The sequence below is a fragment of the Pogoniulus pusillus genome, chromosome 19 (assembly GCF_015220805.1).
Source record: "Pogoniulus pusillus isolate bPogPus1 chromosome 19, bPogPus1.pri, whole genome shotgun sequence".
Taxonomy (NCBI): domain Eukaryota; kingdom Metazoa; phylum Chordata; class Aves; order Piciformes; family Lybiidae; genus Pogoniulus; species Pogoniulus pusillus.
Genome location: NC_087282.1, coordinates 922587 through 934769, shown reverse-complemented (window position 1 = coordinate 934769; position 12183 = coordinate 922587). Strand labels below are relative to the sequence as shown.

General features: G+C 45.3%; 1 long non-coding RNA gene across 1 annotated transcript; it reads right to left on the bottom strand.

The window, feature by feature from the left end:
• Positions 1-1238: 1238 nt before the first annotated feature.
• On the bottom strand, positions 1239-7546 carry LOC135183646 (uncharacterized). The gene is made up of 3 exons (XR_010305630.1): positions 7462-7546; positions 5072-5231; positions 1239-1316 (listed from the first exon to the last, which is right to left on the bottom strand). It is a non-coding gene; the product is annotated as an uncharacterized LOC135183646 (long non-coding RNA).
• Between the last annotated feature and the right edge of the window lie 4637 nt (positions 7547-12183).

Below are 12183 nucleotides of genomic sequence, written 5' to 3'. Positions count from 1 at the left end.
AATCAGTTACTGTATTCCTTGTATTTTCTTTTTTATATCTAGTTGCCAATTGATCAGGAACTCATTACTCATTACGAGTAGCTTGTGGTTCCTAACACACAGTTGAGTATTACTGTCTTCTGCTGAGCTGTAGTTAAAGAAATGAGTACTGCACTGTACAGAAGCTTACATCTGCTATTGCTTTACTGCTTTAACAGAAACCTGTCTACACAAGCTAGCAAAAGACGTTCCCAAGATTTATGTAAAGAAGAAATAAGGTAAAACCTTCTTCTTTTCAAGTGAGTAGATAATTTGGACCAAAATGATTTGACTTTCTCTAAGGTGAGCATGATACCATGCTGTTTTACATTAAAGAAGGTACATCTCAGTTAATAGCTAGATCTCTGCTATGGACACAAGGGCATGGGCCACAGCTCTGACCCAAGCAGTGCTCTTCCCTGATGTAGACATGAATATTGAAACTATAGCCATCATCATTATTATGGGACAAATCACCTCTCAAGTGTTTCCTTTTACTTAAAAATTAAATAGAAAGCCAAAGAAAGTAGTTGAAATCAGTGGCACTGTCACAACCCCACACCAAATGCTGCCATTTTCAGTTCTTAACTAACCACTCCTTTCATTCTACCTTGTATGCAAATGTCGAGCACAGCATCTGCCAGTGCCCCACGGGCTCTCTTCTCGAACACTTTCCCACAGAAACCACTTTGCAGCTTTTCACTGGCATGAGTAGTTTTTCCTTCAGGTCCAGAAAGCCCGAAGGCTCCACAATACCATTTGGTTTTTCATTTACAGGGACAAATGGTGACATGAAAATAGCAGGAGACAAAAACACATCTCTGTGCAGTCGTTCCAATTGTTCACTGCAGGCACAAAGGATGGAGCAAAGGTTGGATAACTGCTGTCTTTCACACATTGCTCAGGCACGGAGTAAAAGAGATGTGAAGATTTTGTCTCCTACCCAAGTGTGTCAGCCAACGGAGAAGGAAATGAATACAAATTTAATGTGCTTCTGGTCAAAGTTCAACACAGAATCTCGTTCTCTGCACTGCTCTTAGGGTACTCAGCTGTGTAAAATTAGAAGTAGAAAGTCTTACAGCTTTGTTTTCTTTCCTGGTGGTACCTGCAGTAATTTCACATTCATTTCAGTGTCGCTCTCACAAGGCCCCATTTCACTTGGTTTCTCCACTTACCTTGCAACTGTTAACCAAATTACTTGCAAAGTGGCAGTGAATTTTTCTCCAGCATTCCCTCTGAGATGCGTTGTAGCGCGGTCTGCTCTTCAGTGAAGACTGCACATTAGTATCTGTTTCATCCTTTTTGTAAACAAAAAGCAATGTTTTTAATAATCAGCATGCTTTTATTTATATTTTGAAGTAAAAAGATACAGACAGCAACATCCACAAAGCACCAATAATCTTGTCTGAGAAGAGTGGCAGTGAGCCACCTTGCATTTGTGTCTTACTGTTAGAAGCAATCCAGATTGCAGGTGTTTGTACTGACATTTGCTTAGTACAAAAACATACTTCCAAGAAAGCCTGCATTCTCAGGCACCCTCGGCAGGCATTCCCACCACTCCCACCTGCACACGTGGGCACAGGCACAGAAAACCTAGCTGAGGTCACGTTAGGAATAATTTGTAAATGCTTTTCAATGCCACTGATAATCTTTCACATTTTCTAGCACAGAAAGGAGCTCCACGAGTGCTGCTCAGAGCTGCTTTTTCTCTGTGTTTGCTTTCTGCTGCCGCTCCCTGCACACCTTCCACACAGTCCCAGTGCTTCTTCACATTGGTATGATGCGCCACAACTCTTTGTTTTGCAGACACAACCTGTCCTGCTGCGCAGCCCCCTGCACCCTGCCCCTCTCCTACACAACCTGAGACTAAGGTCTCAAGCAGTAGCAAAAGGTGAAACATTCCTGTTCCAATTTCATATAAGTCATCGTGTTTCAGACTCGCTTTGATGCAGAAAGCCAAAGAGGCAACTAGCACTTTGCCATGAGATTTTAATGTGGAGACCCCACCTGAGAGGAAGGGTTCACAGCAGCCTCTTCAGGGATACCTAAGGAGTGAGTGAGGCAAACTGACACCAAAATGGCTCAGTGATTGGCAGTTGGTTGGTTACAAGTCAGAGCAGATCACTTGGACCATAGAATGGTTGTCAAGGCAGGTGAGGTGATTACCTAGTATGTGCCAGAGGGTGAGAATGTGAGCAGGTAAGAGAGATGAGTAAAGAGAAAAACAAGCTGTCAGAGGTAAGAAAAGGAAGGCAGCAGCACGCCAGGTTCCAGAGGTGCACCACGTGGTTGGTGCCTTCTGGGTGGTGGGTGCACACCAAGAGTTTGTGGTGCTGCCTTCTGTTCCTCAGTGCCCCTCATTCCCTGCCTGTGGGTGGGACTCAAGTAATGTCACGGGGCCCTTGGGCAATGGGGTGGTCATACAGCAGTGGGCACCCCAATAATCTGGGTGACTGATGCTTCTGCTTTGTGCAAGCTCAGCTCTGAAGAAACTGCCTCGAGTTAGCACAGCTGAGGTGCAGACACCCAGCTACATTGTCCTGTTCCAGACTGTCACAGGTGCTTGAACACAGGCAAAGGGGAGCAGCGGAGCAGCTGTGTCAGAGCAACTGTAAGTGTGTACTTTGGCAGTGTAACTCAAGGTTCCTCTCCTCTGGCAAACACTTTGATCGGCTCACGAGCACTCGTTCTCTTGGCTGCACCTATTGTGCCTTGCTGTGTCAGTGTTCTTCTAAAATCCCACACCTGTCTGTTGTTACTCGATGCCATTTGCCCTTACTCTGTGTTTTTATTCTCTTCAGTTGCCTATGCTCTAGCACAACCTCCTCCTCTTAGCACAAGAATTAGGCCCTAGCGTATCTAGACCACTGTTGAGCCTCACTCTTTCTCCACTGAAGTGAGGCACATTTATTCAGAGAGGTCCTCCTCATTTTATCCACCATTATGTTTAATAAAAATCACATTATAGGGAATATATTCATCAGTGACCTGGCTGAGGGCACAGAGGGCACTGTCAGCAAGTCTGCTGATGACACCAAACTGGGTGGAGTGGCTGCCACACCAGAAGGCTGCGCTGCCATTCAGCCAGACTGGGACAGGCTGGAGGGGTGGGCAGGATGAAATTTAATGACATTCAATAGGGGCAAGGGTAGAGTCTGGCACCTGGGGAAGAACAACCCCAGGGATCAGGATAGATTGGGGACTGACCTGTTGGAAGGCAGTGAAGGGGAAAAGCATCTGGGGGTCCTAGGGAGGTTGACAATGAGCCAGCTATGTGCACTCGTGGCCAGGAGAGGCAATGCCATTCAGGGGTAGATTAGAAGGGCTGCGGTTAGTAGGTCGAGAGAGGTTTTCCTACTCCTATGCTCTGCCCTGGTGAGGCTGCATCAGGAATACTGTGTCCAGTTCTGGGACCCCCAGTTCAAGAGGGGCATAGAACTGCTTGAGAGGGTCCAGCACAGAGCCACAAATATGACAAAGGGAATGAAACATCTGTTTCAAGGAGATCCTGAAGGAGCTGGGGCTGTGCTGCTGGGAGGAGACTGAGAGGTGACCTCATTAATGGTTATTAATATGTGCAGGTGAGTGCCAGGAGGCTGGAGCCAGGCTCTGCTGGGTGATGCCTGATGACAGGACAAGGGGCAGTGAGTGGTAGCTGAGGCATAGGAAGTTTCATTTAAACATGAGGAGGAATCTTTTCCCTGCGAGGGTGACAGAACCCTGGAACAGGCTGCACAGGGGGCTTGTGGAGTCTTCCTCTCCGGAGGTATTCAAAACCTTCCTGGATGTGTCCCTGTATGATCTGGTCTAGGTGATCCTACTCTGGCAGGGGGGTTGGGCTGGATGAACTTTCAAGGTCCCTTCCAGCTCCTGATATTCTGTGATTCTGTGTGATCAAATAGAAATAGAACTGTTGCTGAACTTATAAGTCACTCAGTGTTGGTTTGATTTGGCACCTGCAAAGATACACACCAGTAAACCTCTCCTTCACAAAGGCAACTGGTAAACCCAAACATCTCTCCTCATTGCTATTTGTCTTTTAAGAGCCTTCTCCATAATGGAGTCAAAGCAGATTTTTTTCACACACACAGAAAGAGAGAGTAGCATTTTTGCTACAAAAAGACCTTTATTAGACTTGGGGGAAGAGAACATTTCGCTGATACACATGATTTGGAGATCTCAGTGCTCCTTTAGCAAGAATGGAGGATGATAACTGATGAAGGGACCTTTGTGGGACTCTGGAGCTACATACACCTCGTATTTCATGTTAGCTTAATAAAAGTGTAGCTGCTTCTACATTCAGCTGTCTCGTTCAGCTGGCAAGAGCTGCAATAAATCATTTTCAAGCCTCTTTTGATATCTATTCCCTTGTGTCAATGATAGGATTCTGAAAAGGCAAAAAATTCTTCTAGGCTGTTTTTCTGTGGTAAATACCAGACAGGATAGATCTCAAATGCTGCCCTGCACTTACAAGCACTTGTAACTGCAGTGTGCACTTACAGCAACAAATTCCTCATGCTGTCTTGCCTAAGTAACATGACAGAGTATTTGGGAGCAGAATTGTGTTCTCAGCTGTTGCCCTTCCTGTCTCATGTGTGACCCAAGCATGTCACTGTGGACCTGTTCCTCATCTGCTTTGCTTGGAAGTTCTTCAGAGGACAAAACACATCCTACCAAAGTGAGGCATCACTATTGTTTGGGAACTGTGTACTACAGTATTCCAAAGTGGATAAAACACAGCATATGTGTCTCACTGTGCAGCTAACTACTTGACTTGTGATGCCACGCATGCAGTCCAGCAGTGAAATGTCTCTGGCAACTGACACAAACCCAAGATTTTCTGCAGAAGAGTGTGTAAATAGAAGTTCATTTGCAATACATGAATGTGCTGTCTTCTCACCAGTCAACTGACTCTAAACCCACTTTGCACCCCTAAGCTTTAACGTTGCAGCTTCCCATGCTGGCCAGGGAGTGCTTTCATATGCGTTATGGGCCACATTCACTGCAAGCCAAAGCACTGTACAAAGAGGATGCTTGAAAATTAAATATTTACCTTCCTGTGGCTGTTTAATACCAGATGTCCCTAATGACTGCATTTTCTTCTTTCTCCACTTTGCAGTAATTGCTTTTCCTCACCATGTAGTCTTTGGTGATTTTCCAATTAATTGCCAATTCATCTGACCACCTTCACTCAGTGTTTCATTCCTGGCTTGCTAAAAAAAAAAAGGCAGATCTAAAACCCATCATGGTAATGTTTCTGACTGCTTATGGGTTTGAAAATGCTATGCAGACATTAATTAAGTCACATAATGGTATTTATCACACACTGCTATGATTGATGCAACTACTTTGTAGTCTCTGTATGTGTAGGCAATTCAAAGTGCAGTCTCATAGGGATTCCCAGGCCTGAGTTCCCTTGGTAAAGTCCACTCAGCTGTTAGTGGGAAATTTAACTCCTAACAGCAGCGGTAATGCACAGTGCTTAGAAAGTAAAGAGCAGTCTGACACGTTAAACAGCGCCAAAAGCGACTCGTCCCACCGAGGCTGCACCTCCTCCTCCTTTGCATGTGCTGAGCTGACCGCAGGGACAGCTCAAAGTCCTTTTCTGCCCAGAGCACAGGAATTAGGCCAGGGAAGGGTGTCTCATGCTGCAGTGCATTGCTGGGGAAAATAGTAATAGATTTGTTCCAAATTGCTTGCATTCGGCTGTGAGCATCTGGAAATTTGCTTGCTAAACGTTCAGGTGGAGGAAGAAGCCTTCTCAGGTGCAGCAAGGAGTGATGCTGTGCAGCCAGTGGAAAGAAACATTCACACAATTATACACCCTACTGCTTCGAGTCGTATTAAAACAATCTATAAGCTAATTCAATGCTAACACAGTGTCTCGTAAATGGTAAACGGGCCGGATGAGCATTGTGGCTGAGCAGGCTGGCTGAACAACCTTCCCAGGTTAGAAATACAGTATCACTGCTTTGTTCAACATGCTTTTAACTGCCAGTTATGCTTTTAGACCTGGTATATATAATCAGTGCCTCCAGCACAGATTTGTTTCTAGAATGTGTGTCAGGCAGTTCAGAAAGTATTCTGTTCTCCAGCATTCCCTGTAATTTTTGCAGAGGCTCTTTACTTTTCCCAGCAAAATGTGCATTTACACTTCCTGTCCCTGCTTCTGAACACAAAGCTCAGGAGAAAACAGATCATGGTTGAAGGAAGAGCCACAACCAGGAACTAGGATTCTGCAGTTTGACAGCCTTCTGCATACCTTGAGTCGTATCGTGCAGGTCAATTAGTGGAAGATAATCAAATGGACTCAAATGGTTACAGAGATGTACAGTACAAGTCTAACGCCCGCCCCTTGCTCCCCACCTTCTCCAGTGCCACTCACAATTTATAGCCAATCCCATGGGTTTGGCATCAGAGTGAGACTTGCAGCTCAGGAACCAGCAGTGCAAGGTGTAGGAACTCAACTGAGATTGGGATTTAATGCCACTGATGCTGTGGCAGGCACTGGAGAAGTTCCAGACTGGACTCAGTGGCAGAGGAGAACTGAATTTTGGAGCTGGATTCTGGAACCAACTCAGGAACACATGGATCTGGATCAGAGGCAGGAGAGACAGTCACCCTCAGACACCAACCACTGATCCCTCCCCTTTACACTGAATACAATGTCCATGGGACGGAACCCCTTGTTGGTCAGTTTAGGGCCATCTCTCCTGTCTGCTTCTCCTCACAGGTGCAGCCTTTTGCTCTGCACCTCCCAAGGTGGAGCTCAGGATTCAGCAGTGACCTTGGTCTGCAGACCAGCCCTTGGTTACTGACTGTAAACACCAAGTGTTACCCGCACTAAACACTGACTGCAAAACCATGCTATTAACCTCAGAAGAGACTGAGCTGAATGCCACAGTCACTGACCAGGGCTGGTTCTGTTCTCACTCCAGCCAGGACACCACTTGAAGAACAGAGGAACCTTGTGGCAGTTCTTATAAAGAACTCTACAGTGTGAAGATGGTGCTTAATGCTGCTTTGCAGGCTCAGTAATGAGCGCTTACAGATCTTTTGATTGAAAATTCCTTTGGCTGCTTGGTCCTCGAGATAGATTTAAATTAATGAAACTTCCAAATACTTTTTATCATACTTTTTAATGATGAAGAAGTAAAGCAAAGCAATCCATGGAGATAAAGTAAAACATGAGAATGCCGAGTGCTGTAAATGTAGCGAACGCCAGTGAGGGATCTCCAAGCTGCATCCTGGGGTGTCGATAGGATTGGCTGTAAGACTCATTAGCTGGGATATCTGAGGAGAAGGATATGGAGCAATGCTCCCAGTGCCCCTTGCACTGCATTTGTAGCCTCCTCCTCATAAAAACTGAGTTATCTTCTAGGTCTGAAAACGTCGAGATCTGCTCAATGTTTTAAATACATTGAAATATAAGTAAATACTTACGTAAAAGTAATGTTGGAGAGATGTTTAAGTGCTAGAAGAACCTCTCAGCCTTTCCACGCTGCTGTCTGAAGCCAAAGTAACTTCATTGGTCCTTTTTTTTTTTTTTAAACTCCCTCAGGGAAAAAAAATAAGAAATTTAGCTCTGGAGTATGTTTGGAAAAGCCAAGGCAAGAAAGACTGCCCAAAAAGACAAGGTGGTATATACCATCTGCCAGGCATCCCCAAATGTTAATTACTTATGAGTAAGATTTAAGATCAGAATGGAATTGAAAATGATCTTCAAAGCGTAGCTGAAGAGCCATGGCTGTAATTCAGCTCTCTGTATGTCTTGATCCTCTTTTTTCTAACACCTCAGTTGAAGAGTAATACTTCAACTTTTTAGAGATTCCATATTTCAGCATGCACTACTCATCTGCTAACCACTTCTGCAGCACTGAAGGGCACTAACTGTTTGGAATGAATATTGCAGGAAGTTTTGCATTTAGACAGAACTCAGATTGCAATCAAAGCTCTTCAGATAGATGTTTCCCCACTTTTGATACTGTGTAAAAAGAAACAACTGTTCATTTCTTCATCTTCCGCTGGTGTGATTAAAGCTGCGGAATGGCTGAGATGGGAGCAAGGAAGCCACAACTATCAGTCTCATGCTGCATCTCCAGGTGTGCATGGCTGGACCCAAAGCAGCTCAGCAATTCCAGTTCCAAACCACACAAAATGTATTCTTCTACCCTTAAGTCACAGAATAATTTTTTGGTAATAACTTCTGTTCACTCCAGATTTTGCCCTGAGATGAACAAAGGCAGCACAAAAATATCTAATCTTCAGAGGCTTCTGTGCTTTACAAGGAAGAATTCCTGCACAGAGGATAATCACTTGAAAAGAACTTATTTACTTAGCCCTCAGGTAGGAGAGTTTCTGCACACAGAAAATCCAGATAGTGTCTTAAAGAGAGCCTTGTGTATCTCATACGCAGCCTCCACTCACTGCTCCAAAAACGAGCAACAGCTTCAGCATCGCTCCGTGCAGGATCTCCGTGGCAGGAGCTGCAGCTAAACGCATCCATAAATGTTTCCCAGAAAGCCTAATAACATTTTATACCAGAGGAGCGGAAGCCCTCATGTAGAGATTTCCTTAGAAGAAGTGTTTCTTTGTGTGCTTGGCTCGGAGAAGCCCAAGTGGCTGCTGAGAGCCCCTTGTTTAGCCCAGGAATGTTTTTGTTGTTACTGCCCCGCAGCGGCTCATGGGAATATGCATGCAGGGCGGCTGGGCTCGGCTGCGGCAGCCGCGCCGGGGAAGCTCTCCTCCTCGCTCGCTCTGCCTCGCCAATCCGCCACAGCTATAGGCAAGCGCGGCTACCATGCAAGAGCACATTTTCTTTCACGTCACACTAAAGAGCTGCGTGCTCCTCCTCTCGATGTATAGATTTTATTTCCCACTTGCAAACAGTTCTCTAGATGGGACGAAATGGATGCAGCAGATAAATGGGAGGCTGGTTCCGAGAACAGGCGTTTCATTGAGTGCCGCTCGTGACAGTGTGCCATGAATGGGAAACCCTCAGAGGGTGTAAAAGCACATCCGTGTGTGTAAATCCTCTCTGCCACACACTATTCCTTTGTTCATACTTCTCTTTAATGGAACTTACTCTGAGGACAAACCCCAAACCGCTTTACAATCTCAGTAACTGTTGCTATTGTGCATGGAAGACATCCACGTCAGAGTCAGGAACTCAGTTAGGGCAGCGCTCTGGTCTTTCACTAATGTCACGATTTGGCACAGCTAATGAACCAGATTCTCCTGGGCACTGTGGCTTTGTACTGCTCTGCCAGCCTCATCCATCTCCCAAAGCAGAGAGGAGGCTCCAGCACACACATTCTCTGTGACTGCAGTGTGCAGAACAAAAGGTTAGCCTAGAATATCCCAGCGCCAGTTTAACCTCCCGGCCCTCTTAGCGGTGAAGGTGGTACCTTAATTCCACACAGACAGCACCATTGGCAGCATAAAAACAACTCAAAAGTAACTCTTCTAAATTATTTTTTCCTACTACTTCTTGCAGACCTGAGTTTGGAAACATCGAATTCTATAGCCAAGTACATTTTCAAATTGCTATCAGATTAAGACAGGAAAAAGTACTCTGGCATTCATGGCTGCTTTGAGGCAGTGAAGCAGGGAAAATGCTACAAACCACTCTGACACCCTTCATCCTGACCTTGATTTGCAATATACAGTTTAGTGGATCTCACATCGCATCAGATGTTCATTGGGTTAAAAAGATCAGTGAGCTTACCTGCCAGAACATGTGTAGCTTAGCTCTTTGTTCTGAGTTCAGCTTGTCAGCATACTATGATCTGTGCTCCATCTGCATGTGGAAGCAGCAGCGTTCCCTTCTCCTAATACATAGGCAAGCACTGCACTGTAGCTCCCATTGCAGCTGAAGAACGTTTATGGGGCTCAGCATACTTGTGCTGTCATCCTAATTTTTCTACATTGCTGTTGTACCAGCGCAAAGTTCTCGCAATGTGTTGTTTAAAATGCTGGCTGCTCAGCAAATGATCTAGTGCACACAGCATTGTAATAACACAGAAATCTGCATGTTGAATTTCAATTATGCTTTAAAGCTTTCTAAGCAGAGTGCTTACACTTCCTTTTCAGCATGCAAGCAAATGTTAGAGGTTTGGGATGTTTGTTTTCTGTTTTTCTTTCTCTAGAAGCATCAGCATGGCATGGCATTAGAGAGCTTCCTTCTGTTTAAGTGATTGTTTTCTTCAGCTCCTGTGCTCTGTGGAAAGGCTGCCCGGTGAGTGGCCACGTTAGAAAAACCCTGACTCTGTTTTCAAATCAGTTAATGCACTGTATGGCTCTTCTGAACAGGAGGAAATTAATTCTGTGAAAGGCCTTTTACTTTGCAGTGTCCAAATAGCCAGTGCAGTAATGCATTTTGGGGTTGGTAGAGTAGGAGGCTGCCCTGTTCTGAGATTTACTTGCAGAAATTTGTCACTGGTGCATGCAGTCAGCATAGAATGGGGATTGACTGCTTAGGACGTGCAATAGGAATCTTTATTTATTACTTGCAACTCACTAGCAATTATCCTCTTTATTCAGGTGCACAGCTCTGTGGCAGGCTAGATTTCATTGTCATTCTCATGGTGCAGAAAGAACACCATGAATAGCTTTAATAAAACCTAACAGGAAAAGAGTGTGAGGCTGGATCCAGCCATGATGGCAGGGAGGAGGCAGCAGGAGTGGACTTGTACTGTAGCAGAGCGTGCTGTCACTGTGAGCTTGTGGCGTAGGCTGACAATGAAGATAAAACACAATAAAAGCTTCTTGCAAATAGTTTTAGGAAAACAGAAAGGCATACCAGGGGGAGTTGGTCTCCAAGATGACAAAAAAGCAAGGCATGGAGGCAAAAAGCAAAGGAAGTAGGCTTTTAACTCTCTTCTTTTGCAATGTAAATTCAACATGTGAGGATCACACTAGCAGAAGGGTTGTAAGTGCGTTTCAGGGGCCCTGGTGACAGAACAAGCCGCTTTAGCTCTGCTTTTTTTCAGTTTGGCACAATGTCACCGAAGTCCCATGAGGGAATAACTACAATCCACAGAAAGCCCCAGCTCTGGGTATCCATGGGTAAGCATTCCTGCTTTAAGAAAGTAAGAAATAAACCAGCAACATTTGGGGTGTTTTGTCACTAATGAATCCAACAGCAGTCTTGGAGCACTACACTAGATTAGGACTTGTATTTATATGCTTTAATAATTAGTCTGTTGACATGGCTATGATGACAATCGGGGGAAAGGAACTGCTCCCCATGGAGACATGCCAGGGCCTCCGAAATGCAACACTGAACTGTGGCAGGCAAGAAGACATGCACGGTGCGGGGGTCACAAAGTGCAGTTGCTAGGATTACAGTTAGCCCATGTTTTGCAGTCAAGCTTTGTAACAGAGGTGCTAAACCCACACACAGAAGGGACTTCTTTGGTAGCTGCCAGATTTTAAGTTGAAGTGATAGTGAGTGGAAGAAGATGCCACTCCAAAGAGACCACTCTGCCCAGCAGCAGGCAGGGAAGAACAGAACCTGGTCTCCTGTGAACACACTCTAACAACATTGCTGCTTACAGCAAAAGTGCAAGCGGATATTGTTCCTACTTTCCTGGACAAGCTTCTCACTTCTCCAGCTGTGCCCTTCCAGAGAGGTTTCTGTATCATAGATGGTACACAGATGTACCATAGATGTCTACAACTACCTGAAAGGAGGTTGTAGCCAGGTGGGGTTGGGCTCTTCTCCAGACAACCAGCAGTGGAACAAGAGGACACAGTCTCAAGTTGTGCAGGAGGAGGTACAGGCTGGATGTTAGGAGGAAGTTCTTCACAGAGAGAGTGATTGGCATTGGAATGGGCTGCCCAGGGAGGTGGTGGAGTCCCCATCCCTGGAGGTGTTCCAAGAAAAGCCTGGATGGGGCACTTAGTGCCATGGTTTGGTTGACTGGACAGGGCTGGGTGCTAGGTTGGACTGGATGATCTTGGAGGTCTCTTCCAACCTGGCGATTCTATGATTCTATGTCTGTTCTGGTTTGAGGCTAATTGGAATATTTCAATGAGAGAAATTAGATCATTGGTTGCGAGACGAAAGTAACCGTCTATATCACTCACTTCTGCTGAAGAACATAAGCAGTCAAAGTATAAGATAAGGCAATCCTCACTCCTCACTTCTTCTGCCTTGGTATG